Source organism: Chiloscyllium plagiosum, unplaced genomic scaffold (assembly GCF_037043375.1).
Source record: "Chiloscyllium plagiosum isolate Xiang-an unplaced genomic scaffold, Cpla_swu_hap1 HiC_scaffold_10, whole genome shotgun sequence".
NCBI classification, from domain to species: domain Eukaryota; kingdom Metazoa; phylum Chordata; class Chondrichthyes; order Orectolobiformes; family Hemiscylliidae; genus Chiloscyllium; species Chiloscyllium plagiosum.
Window position 1 is genome coordinate 77376105 of NW_028270148.1, and position 11200 is coordinate 77387304.

Sequence of the window (11200 nt, forward strand, 5' to 3'; positions counted from 1 at the left end):
GCTGCTTATTTTGCAAACAGAGCAAACCCACGCAATTTTCCACATTTCCCAATAGATGCTGGTGTTGCAACTGGATTAACACCAGAACATTACTAGGATCCACTCCCTTTGCAGTTCCAGTATCCAGTTGCTTCAATGTTTCTTAATACCATGTGGAGTGAACCAAGTTGCCCATGACTAGCAGCTGTGATGCTAGGGACTTCAGGAGGAAACTTGGGCTCGATAAGAATAAGAAATAGGTGGTGTAAACCTTTCATCTTCAATTATCGCCTCAAGCTCGCGACGCCTTCAACAAGATCATGGATCATAGTTCAATATTCCCCCGCTAGTGTAAACATCTTCTCAACAGCTAAGAGAATGGGAGAACTACAGATGCTGAAGAGTCAGAGTCAAAAGGTGTGGTGCTGGAAAAGCACAGCAGGTCAGGCAGCATTCAAAAGCAGGAGAGTCAATGTTTTGGGCATAAGCCCTTCGTTAGAATCTTGCATATTTTAAAACGATCATTCCTCATTGTCCTAAACTGTAATGAATAAAGACCTAACCCTGTTTAGCTGTTCTTGATAAGTCAACCCCAGGAATCAGCCCAGTGAATCTGTTTTGAACCACTTCCAATGACAATACATCCTTTCTTAAATACAGTGATGCAAAACTATATAAAATATCCCTTATCAACATCCTATGCAGTTGTAACAAGATTCTCCTAGTTTAAAACTCTGATCCCCACGTAATGAAGGCCAAAATTCCATTTATATCCTTAATTACTTGCTGCACCTGCATGCTAATGTTGTGTTTCATGCACAAGAACATCAAGATCCCTCTGAACTTTTTGGTCTCTCTCTCTCTGTACTTAAATAATAGTCCACCTTCCTACCAAAGTGCATGACCTTACACTTTCCTTCTTTAAATGCCATCTGCCAAGTTTTTGCCCACGCACTCAGCTTATCGATATCCACTTGCCCTTATCACAACATGTCCTTTCACCTATTTCATACAAGTATTTAGCTAAATACCTGAGTAAATAATTAACTACCGTCTGATAAACTGACAACACCCCCAGTCAGACCAGACTACATCTTGAACGGGTTTTGGACTGGGGACAAATGCGAGCAGTCGGCGGCTTGCAAGCTCAACCAGACAGGTGAAAGCCCCTGCATTGATCTACTGCAGGCCCTTCATAAAAAGACAATAATGGTTAACTACATTTCTTTTTTTTCCCAATCTATTCTATGAATATGCTTTGTACCTAAAATGACACGGTATGAGGCAACATTGTAAAGTTTTCTCTTCTGTGCTTGAGTACACATGACAATAAAAGTCACTCCCAGTGATAATAAACCCAATTCGAATTCTATTCTTAGAAGGAGATTGTTCAATTTATCAAATATATGTCAGAACATGTAACATTAAACAGTGCAGCAGAGGAACAGGCCATTTGGCCTGGCCCGTCAATACTAACTATGATGCTATTCTAAATCAATCCTATCTGCCTGCACATGGTCTGTATCCCTCTATTCTCTGCCTGTTCATGCGCCTCTTAAACTTTGCTATTGTATCAGTTTCTACCACCGCCCATGGCACATTCCAGGCATCTACTCCCTCTGTGTAAAAAAACTTTCCTCACACATTTCCTTTAAACATTTCCCTTCTCACCTTAAACCTATGTCCCCTAGTATATGACATTTCCACTCTGGGAAAGAGACCCTGACAATACACCCTATCAATGTGTCTTATAGTTTTATAATCTCCAAGTTTGTCCAACCTTTTCTTACAGCTAAGGTTCTTACAATCTTTTTCTTACAATCCAGGCAATGTCCTGGTAAATCCCTTCTCCACCTTCTCCAAAGCCTCCACATCCTTTGTGGTGTGGCAACCAGAATAGTGCACAGTACTCCAAATGTAACCTGAACAAAATCTCATACAAGTGCAGTATGACTTGTCAACATTTATACTCAATGATGAAGGGAAGTATGCCATATGCCTTCCTTAACTTGTGTTACGACTTTCAGGGAGCTATGGACTCGAACCTAAAGATCCCTCTATATATCAACGCTCCTAAGAGTCTGGCTATCTACAGTCTATTTGCCTTTTACATCCTCCTCCTCCAACTTCCAAAATGCATCACCTCACACTTGTCCAGATTACACTGTCGGCACAGAAATCTAGTCAGCCCGAATCACCCCCTTTTGTCTCAAAACTCTAAGTGTTTGCTTCAGGAGCTTTCCAGCCAGAGTGCTTAGTCTGACAACTAAAATAAGGAGTGTGGAGATGGAAAAAACACAGCAAGTCATGCAGCATCAGAGGAGCAGGGCAGTCGATGCTTCAGGGCAGAACATTTCATCAGGACTGGTAAAACGTTCCAGGCTGAAACATTGACTCCTCTGCTCCTCTGATACTGCTTGACCTGCTGTGTTTTTTCCACCTTCATACTCCATCATCTCTGAGTTTCTGCTGCCATGCAGAATAAAAAATTACTGTGTAAATTTAAGAAGCTGTCATTTGACAGAATTTTGTCAGGCGAGCAGGGAATAGTTACAAATTGTACGCAGTCCTCACTATCTCTAAGTAAAATAGGGATATAACTAACAGTTTCTGTTGCATCTCCATGTCAACAAAGGCCCAATCAATCAGCATTCTCTTCCCATGCTATGTGTATTAGTGTCCCTTTATTCAAATCTCATCCTTGCATCCTATTGCCTGATGAGTGCAACATGAAAAGCTTTGACTTGTTGTCTCCCTTCAACAATCCAAGTTCTGTACTACCAAGCAACCTTTTAAGTACACATGTTTCATCAACAGTCCAATTTGGAAAGTCTTGCAAATGCTGATGTTGCAAAGTTTATAAATACTAAATGTAGATTTAATATGTTTGCTATTTTTGCAGATATGTCTTTAACACAAACACATGGTACTAAGCAGCTGTGCAAAAACAATGTAGCACAAGCAGATGAAGCAATTTGTCAATTAGAATTTCTACCCTGCCAAGTCCAGACTTCAGTCTAGAATATTTCACATTATATTGAGCATGTGTTTTAATTGCATATTTTATTTATTTTCTGGGTGGAAGTGTGAAAGAGGCAGGAAAAAGAACACTTGTGAGCAATATCCTGTTCAAACTTTCAGAATGCAATGGGCAAACTCTTACTATCTTTAAAATGTTTAGGTGTTGGGACTAATTCCTGACTCCACTGTTGTCAGATGGTGTCATTATCTTCTTTAACTTAATGAGGGGTTCCCACAATATTTCCTATCCAATTAAGAACAGGCGGCCATATCAAACAGCCCACAGGACTGAAAGCCCCATGGACAGAGGTGAGCACTGCTGACACAGGTAGAGGGCCACAAATATAGCTCAAAACAGAGAGACATTCTGAAGCATGGTAGAAAATTCAAAATGAATAATCCCACAGTTATCAGGGCCATCACAGCACCTTCAAATGGTTGCCAGTGATTGTGAGGTTCTCATCCAAATAGCTCTGCAACTGACGAAAATGAGAAATCAATAGTCCTTCAATCTGCTCCTAAGAGGCTGCCTCCAGGTCTCTAGCAGCAATTACGTAGAGGCCTAGCATGTTCTGGAAATGGTCCCAGTCTGACTTAAAGCCTCAATTGCACTAATTGGCTGTTTCCTTCTGTGGAGTAAGCTTACTGAGGCAGGGACATACTGAGAACAGATCTGTGCACAAATTGTAATTATTCCCTGCTTGCCTGACAAAACTCTGTCCAATGGCAGTTTTTTAACTTTACACAATAATTTTTTATTCTGCACGGCAGTAGAAATAATGGATGAAATTTTAATTTTACAGCTCCACACACAGTACATGCTCACTAACAGGCCAAAAGCAGTTTATAATTGGACTGGGCTTTGCCCCGGCTTTCTAACACAAAAAGCTTAAGCATTTCATTTCCATGTTTCCCAAACAATTACAAAAGGTGGGTAAATGTTGTGCTGTATCTGTCAAAGGAAGACTTTACACTGCAAAAGATGCCAGTAGAGGTTAGAATGGCAAAATTTTCAACAACCACAATAATGAAAACGGGACGTGGGATGCTTGTATCCAAGTCTGACTCAGATACTGAAATGAGATCGTATTTCTCACTTAATTTCATACCAAGCAGGTTTGGATGGAAGTGGCTGAGGAAATTAATTGCAGTAGGATGGGGTGCAGGCAGCCTAAATATAGTGCATAGGAGGTTACAGAACTTCAGGACAGTGCAGAGGAATAGCTTAGCACTTTCAGAACAATTCCTCAGATTCTAACTTTCCCAGCATTTTCTGAACAGACCTACTCAGGCTGACACACCTAGAAATTCCAGTCATCCTTCCTCAAGGCACTTCCACAAATCCTCACCTTAACAATGGTACATCCTCTCACATAGACTGGGCAGATGATGTAAAGTTGATAGCACAGTTGTCTATAGTCAACAGGAACTTGCCCTGGGAATCCTCAATATTGACACTGGATGTCTATGAAGTCTCATGGCATCAGACCAAACATAGACAAAGAACCTCTGCTCATTACCAACTGCTGCTCATCCTCAGCCAAGAAATCAGTATTTCTCCACATTGGGCACCATTCTGGAGAAGCACTGACAGTCATAATGGCACATGGTATCCTCTGTGTGTGCATCTTCAACATCCATTACCAAGAGTGGCTCCATAACACCATTATTGACTAAGCTATTATAGTGCTAAAGGACATGGGGGCAGCAATGACTTAGTCGAAAGTCACTGGGCTAACAACACAGGACACCAGGCCAATGTTCTAGGGATATCGGTTGAACCCAAGAATGACAGATTTAAAAATTTATATTCAGTGAAATCTGGAATAAAGAACTAGCCTAATGGCAACCACTATCCATTGTCATAAAAATCCATATAGTTTACTAATATCCTTTAGGGAAGGAAATCTGTCATCTTGACCTGGTCTAATCTACAAGTAATGTTAGACCCAAAGCACTGTGGATGAGTCTTAATTACCCTCTGGGCAATAAATTGCTGGATTTGCCAATGACACTCAGATTGTACAAATGAGTATTTTAAAAAATATCTGTTCGACTGGATCTGTAGCAGTTAGTGAGAAAGATAACAAGAGAGAAAAATCTACTGTGTCTCATCCTCACCAATCTACTTATACCAGATGTACCTATCAATGGCAATCTCGTTAGAAGGAGTGACCACTGTGGAGGCAAAACCCAAAGCTTCACAGAGTCGATGTCCTGCATCATGCTGCATAGCTAAAATGGGATAAATTTCAAACAGAATCAGCAACTCATCATCCATCAGCTGCTGTGGGCCATCAGCAGCAAAAGAGCTGTATCAACTACACTCAGTAACCACATGGCCTGACACTTTAGCAAGCCAGAGGAGCAACCTGGTACGTCGAAGACTGCAGGAAGGCATGCCAGAGGTTCACCAAACAAACCTAGAACTCATGGGTCAATCCAGTGAAGATACAGCACAAGACAACCTCTATGCCAAATAGCAGAACCAGCGATCCAATAAATAGTTAGCAATGCCACAACCATATCCAAACTCTACAAGTCCTGCCAATTCCATAGTGAATGGTGGCAGACAATCAAATAACTAATAGGAGGATGTTCCATAAATATCCTTATCTGCAATGATAATGGACCCCAGTACATCAGTGCAAAATTCAAGATTTGAGACTTTTGCAATCATCTTGGGCGGCACGGTGGCACAGTGGTTAGCACTGCTGCCTCACAGCGCCAGAGACCCGGGTTCAATTCCCGCCTCAGGCGACTGACTGTGTGGAGTTTGCATGTTCTCCCCGTGTCTGCGTGGGTTTCCTCCGGGTGCTCCGGTTTCCTCCCACAGTCCAAAGATGTGCAGGTCAGGTGAATTGGCCATGCTAAATTGCCTGTAGTAATAGGTAAGGGGTAAATGTAGGGGTATGGGTGTGTTGCGCTTCGGCGGGTCGGTGTGGACTTGTTGGGCCGAAGGGCCTGTTTCCACACTGTAAGTAATCTAATCTAATCTTCAGCCAGAAGTTGGATAACCCATCTCAACATCCCTCTGAAGCCCCCACCATTACAGATGCCAGTCTTCCGGCAATTCAATTAATTCCATGTCACATCGAAAATATAGGTGGAGTTGTTGAATACAACAGAGACTATGGGACCTGTCAACATTCAATCAATAGTACTGAAGATTTATGCTCTAAAACTAACCATGCCCCTAACCAAGCTGCTCCAGCTACAATAGATCTACCCAAAGATGTGGATCTCCTGTCCAAAAACTAGAACAAATCTAATGTGGCCGACTGCCATTTAACTGAGTATTCCATCAAGGCAAACTGATGGAAGGGGTTATCAACAGTGCAGTCAAGGGACACTTGCCCAATAGTAACATGTTCACAGCTACTCAATTTGGGTGCTGCAAGGGGCACTCAACTCCTGACCTCATTACAACCCTGACCCAAGCATGGGCAAAAGAAACAAACTCCAAAGAATGCCTATCCTTGATATCATGACAGCATTTGACAGAGTATTTGACAGAGTAATGATCCTTATCAAAACTGAAGTCAATGAATCAGGGGGAAAATTCTCCATTGGTTGGAGTCATACTCAGCACAAAAGGAAGATGTCTGTAGTTGCTCAGTCTTAGGACATTAGTGCAGGGGTTTCTCAGGGTAATGTCCCAGGTCCAACTATTTTAGTTGTTTCATCAATGACCTTCCCTCAATCGCAAGATCAGAAATGGGGTTGTTCATGAAAATACAACATTCAGCACATTCACCATTCCTAAGATACTGAAGCAACCTATGTCCATACACTTAACGTATGAGGAACATTTGAGGACTCTGGGACGATACGTGATGGAGTTTAGAAGGATGAGGGAGGATCTGATTGAAACTTACAGAATACTGAACAGTCTGGTCTAAGTGGACATTGGGAAGATGTTTCCATTGGGAGGAGAGACAAGGACCTGACACCACAGCCATCTCTTTAGAATGGAGATAGGGAGAAATTTCTTTAGCCAGAGAGTGGTGAATCTGTGGAATTCATTGCCACAGAGGGCTGTGGAGGCCAGGTCATTGAGTATATTTAAGAGAAAGATAGATAAGTTCTTGACTGCCAAAGGGATCAAAGATCATGGGGAGAAAGTGAGAAAACAGGTTGATCAAATGGCAGGGCAGACTCGATGGGCTGAATGGCCTAATTTCTGCTCCTATGGTCTTATGCAGCAAGACTTGGACAATAATTTGGCTTGGGATGTCAAGTGGTAAGGAACATTTGTTCTATACAAGTATCACACATTCACCACCTCCAACAAGAGAGTCTAACCATCTTCCCTTGACATTCAATGGCATCATCAACACTGAATTCTACTTTTTATGCCAATCATTATCATGGGAGTTACCACTGACTGAAACATAATTTAACCAGCTACATAAATACAGTGGCTCCAAGAGGAGGTCAGAAAGTAAGAATTCGGCAGCAAGTAGTACATCTCCTGTCTCCCCAGTGCCTGTCCACCATCTAAAAAATCACAAGTCAGGATAGTACTGAAATTGTCGCTATCAGCTTGGATGGGTGAAACTCTAACAATTCTCAAGAAACCTATACCAATCAGAACAAAGCAGCCAATTGATTTGTAACCCATCCACTTAGTCCTCTCACAACTGAGACATAGTGGCAGCTTGTACCATCCACAAGATGCATTGCAGAAACTTACTCAAGCTTGTTTGACAGCATCTTCTAAATATGTACCCTCTCCCACCTAGAAGGACAAGGGTATGGGACGTCCCTGGTGCTCACCTTCCACCCTACCAACCTTTGCATAAACCAAATCATCCGCCGACATTTCCGCCACCTCCAAACAGACCCCACCACCAGGGATATATTTCCCTCCCCACCCCTTTCCGCCTTCCGCAAAGACCATTCCCTCCGTGACTACCTGGTCAGGTCCACGCCTCCCTACAACTCACCCTCCCATCCTGGCACTTTCCCCTGTCACCGCAGGAACTGTAAAACCTGCGCCCACACCTCCTCCCTCACCTCTTTCCAAGGCCCTAAAGGAGCCTTCCACATCCATCAAAGTTTTACTTGCACATCCACTAATATCATTTATTGTATCCGTTGCTCCCGATGCGGTCTCCTCTACATTGGGGAGACTGGGCACCTCCTAGCAGAGCGCTTTAGGGAACATCTCTGGGACACCCGCACCAATCAATCACACTGCCCCATGGCCCAACATTTCAACTCCCCCTCCCACTCTGCCAAGGACATGGAGGTCCTGGGCCTCCTTCACCACCACTCCCTCACCACCAGGCGCCTGGAGGAAGAACGCCTCATCTTCCGCCTCGGAACATTTCAACCCCAGGGCATCAATGTGGGCTTCAATAGTTTCCTCATTTCCCCTTCCCCACCTCACCCTAGTTCTAAACTTCCAGCTCAGCACTGTCCCCATGACTTGTCCGGACTTGTCCTACCTGCCTATCTCCTATTCCACCTATCCATTCCCCCCTCCTCCCTGACCTATCACCTTCATCCCCTCCCCCACTCACCCATTGTGCTCTATGCTACTTTCTCCCCACCCCCACCTTCCTCTAGTTTATCTCTCCACGCTCCAGGCTCACTGCCTTTATTCCTGATGAAGGGCTTTTGCCCGAAACGTCGATTTCGAAGCTCCTTGGATGCTGCCTGAACTGCTGTGCTCTTCCAGCACCACTAATCCAGAAAAGGGTATGAGAATGCATGGGAACAAATGTATAGGAACTTCACAACCTGCAAGTTCCCCTCCAAACTAAATACCCTCCTGCCTTGGAACTGTATTGCTGCTCCTTACCAGGAACATCCCCATCCCATGAAGAAATGAAACAAAAAAAATCTGCCAACTCCACTCAGTCTAGTCTTCATGTGATTCCAGTTGAACTCTGAATGCTCTCATAGCAACTATGCAATTAGTCATGAAAATAACTGTTAATATTCACACAGCAAGAATAAATTTTAGACAGCACAACCACAATTGGTTCAAACCAGTCTCCAACTTCTGTGTTGGAAAGGATTCAATAATGGCAACACCCTATGTTGATAATGATCAAGCCTTATGCAAAACCGAGGGCAAAGGAGAGGGGCGTTCAGAAGGGGAGAGAAAGAACCCATTTTAAATTAATGGTTTTTAAAACTCTCAGACCATGTAATTACAGTATTTAAGGAGGATACATTTCCCTGTTTGTCAGAATATCAAAATATTTATCTGATGACTTTCCTCTCTTGGTAAAATAGGCTAAATGCAATGTTATAATCAAAATTTAGTACATTTGATGCATCCTATGCTTTTTTCCCCATACTCCAAGAGAACAAAAACTTTTCCTTTAAAAAGTGAAATTCTTATCAAAATTATCACCAAGCATCAAAAGTTTATGAGTTACTCTTGAAACAATCCAGTCTCCTACAGACTATTCATCAATTTGGGAATCAAATAGAATTGCCATTTGTTTCCAAACTGAACATATTACTTTTCTCCCATCCTTTTGGATGCTACATAGGTAAAACCAGCTCTTATTTCACAATGGCCTGGAAACCTCGTAAACAATATGTATGAAGCACTCAGCATTCTCAGGCTGAAAGTTATCATAGAAACATACAATGGTTAAAGAACAGCACTTAAGTTTACCTGTTGCATGATACCTAGTTCTGTTCCAAGATTCCGTTTCACAAGTAATCTTGTTACAACTACATTTTTCTTTTAAAATGGCACAAAACTCAAAAAACTCACAAGAAGAACAAAACAGCTATGTGGTTACCCATCACTTTGAACTGCTCAACTATTTCTTGGCTTCCGTTTGCATTTAGGTACTCACTGAATTCTTATAACCACAGGCCACAGCACCAATATTTTGATGCTAGAAAACTACACTGAAAGCTGCAAGCAAGATAAAAATAAACCATCAACAGCTCTTAAATTCAATATGCAGAAGGCAATTCTTTGAGGGTCACCTCTGTGGCGAGAATAGTTAATATTCTAACATGCATGTGAATTGACAACGCTCAAGTGTTCAGTTAAAGGCAACACTTCTTTAAAGAGTATGTCTATTAATTAACAAATGCAATTCTATAAAAACATGACTGAAACTGCATGATCTCTGCACTGAAATTATATTATATATTTTCTACATTAAGTCTAATCAAATCAGTAAAACTTGCATTTGTGTGACTGGCAGCAGTAACCTGGAGCTTAAGTTTAATTTTAATTTTAATTTACAATTTGAAATAAAATGGGGGCATCCTACTGAAGCCTCAAAATTAGTCATCATAAAAACTGATGGCAGAAACCAAGAAGCAGCATTTTTCACATAGAAAAGCAACATGAAGCTAGGGTTTAGTAAACAGTCATTCAAGCCAAGATGCAAAGGAAATTATCAAAAAATGCAATCAAAGAGGATGAGATTAAGTGCTGATCTCGGCTGCTTGCAGAAAGGCGTTTGTTTTCTGTGTGTTTGTGCGAGACAGAGAGGGAGAGAGAGAGAGACTATAATTTAACCATGGTAATCTGATTTTTATGCATAATTGTTTGTTGGTGGTTAAATGTTTGTGTTTGTTTCCCCAGAGCTCAAGATCCTGGGGTGTTTTGATTTTATTTTGCCCTGTAAGAATTTAAGCTAGTTATTTTTAACAGGTTTTACAAAGAACTGCTAGTGATTAGTGCATTCTGCAGGTGCATTCTTTAGAATGGTTTAGGCAGAACGAATGAGAATAGATTGTTTTTGTTAATTAGTTGAAACTAAAGAAGTTTAGAGATTGTTAGATTGGTAAGGGACGATTGCAAGTTGTAGAGTTGGGGAATTTTTATTGTAGGTGCTATTAGACTTGTATGGCATTAGGGACTGAATTGTGAGACCAGATGTAATAGATTAGCTGGACTGAAATATATGTCAGGATGTATAAAGGGACTGCAGTTGGAATTTTGGTTAAGGAATTTCCAGTAGTAAAACACGATTTCTAAAAGCTTTCTGAAAAATGGGAAAGAAGAACTAAGGATTTATTAACTAAGTGGCCGAAAGAGGGTGCTTTTGATATAAATAGGTGCGGTGAAGTGGAAGGGTTGTTTAAGGATTACAGACCTAAGGATAAATCAAAAAAGAGAATATTGAAGAGGGAATAGGAGTTAAAACTTTTAAGGCTGTTTGGAATTGTAGAGGAGGATTGAGAAAACTTTTCACGGGGTTGCCAGAGA

The 11200-nt window shown here is 41.6% G+C and overlaps 1 protein-coding gene across 4 annotated transcripts in view; it reads right to left on the minus strand.

Moving 5' to 3' along the window:
• The window catches only part of sytl3 (synaptotagmin-like 3), a 168577-nt gene extending 158817 nt beyond the window's left edge, over positions 1–9760 (minus strand). For all 4 annotated transcript variants that reach the window (XR_015758473.1, XM_043696176.2, XM_087991473.1 and 1 more), the window contains exon 1: positions 9641–9760. The gene's annotated coding sequence lies outside the window, so the exon portion shown is untranslated. The remainder of the gene's footprint in view (positions 1–9640) is intronic.
• Positions 9761–11200: the final 1440 nt, after the last annotated feature.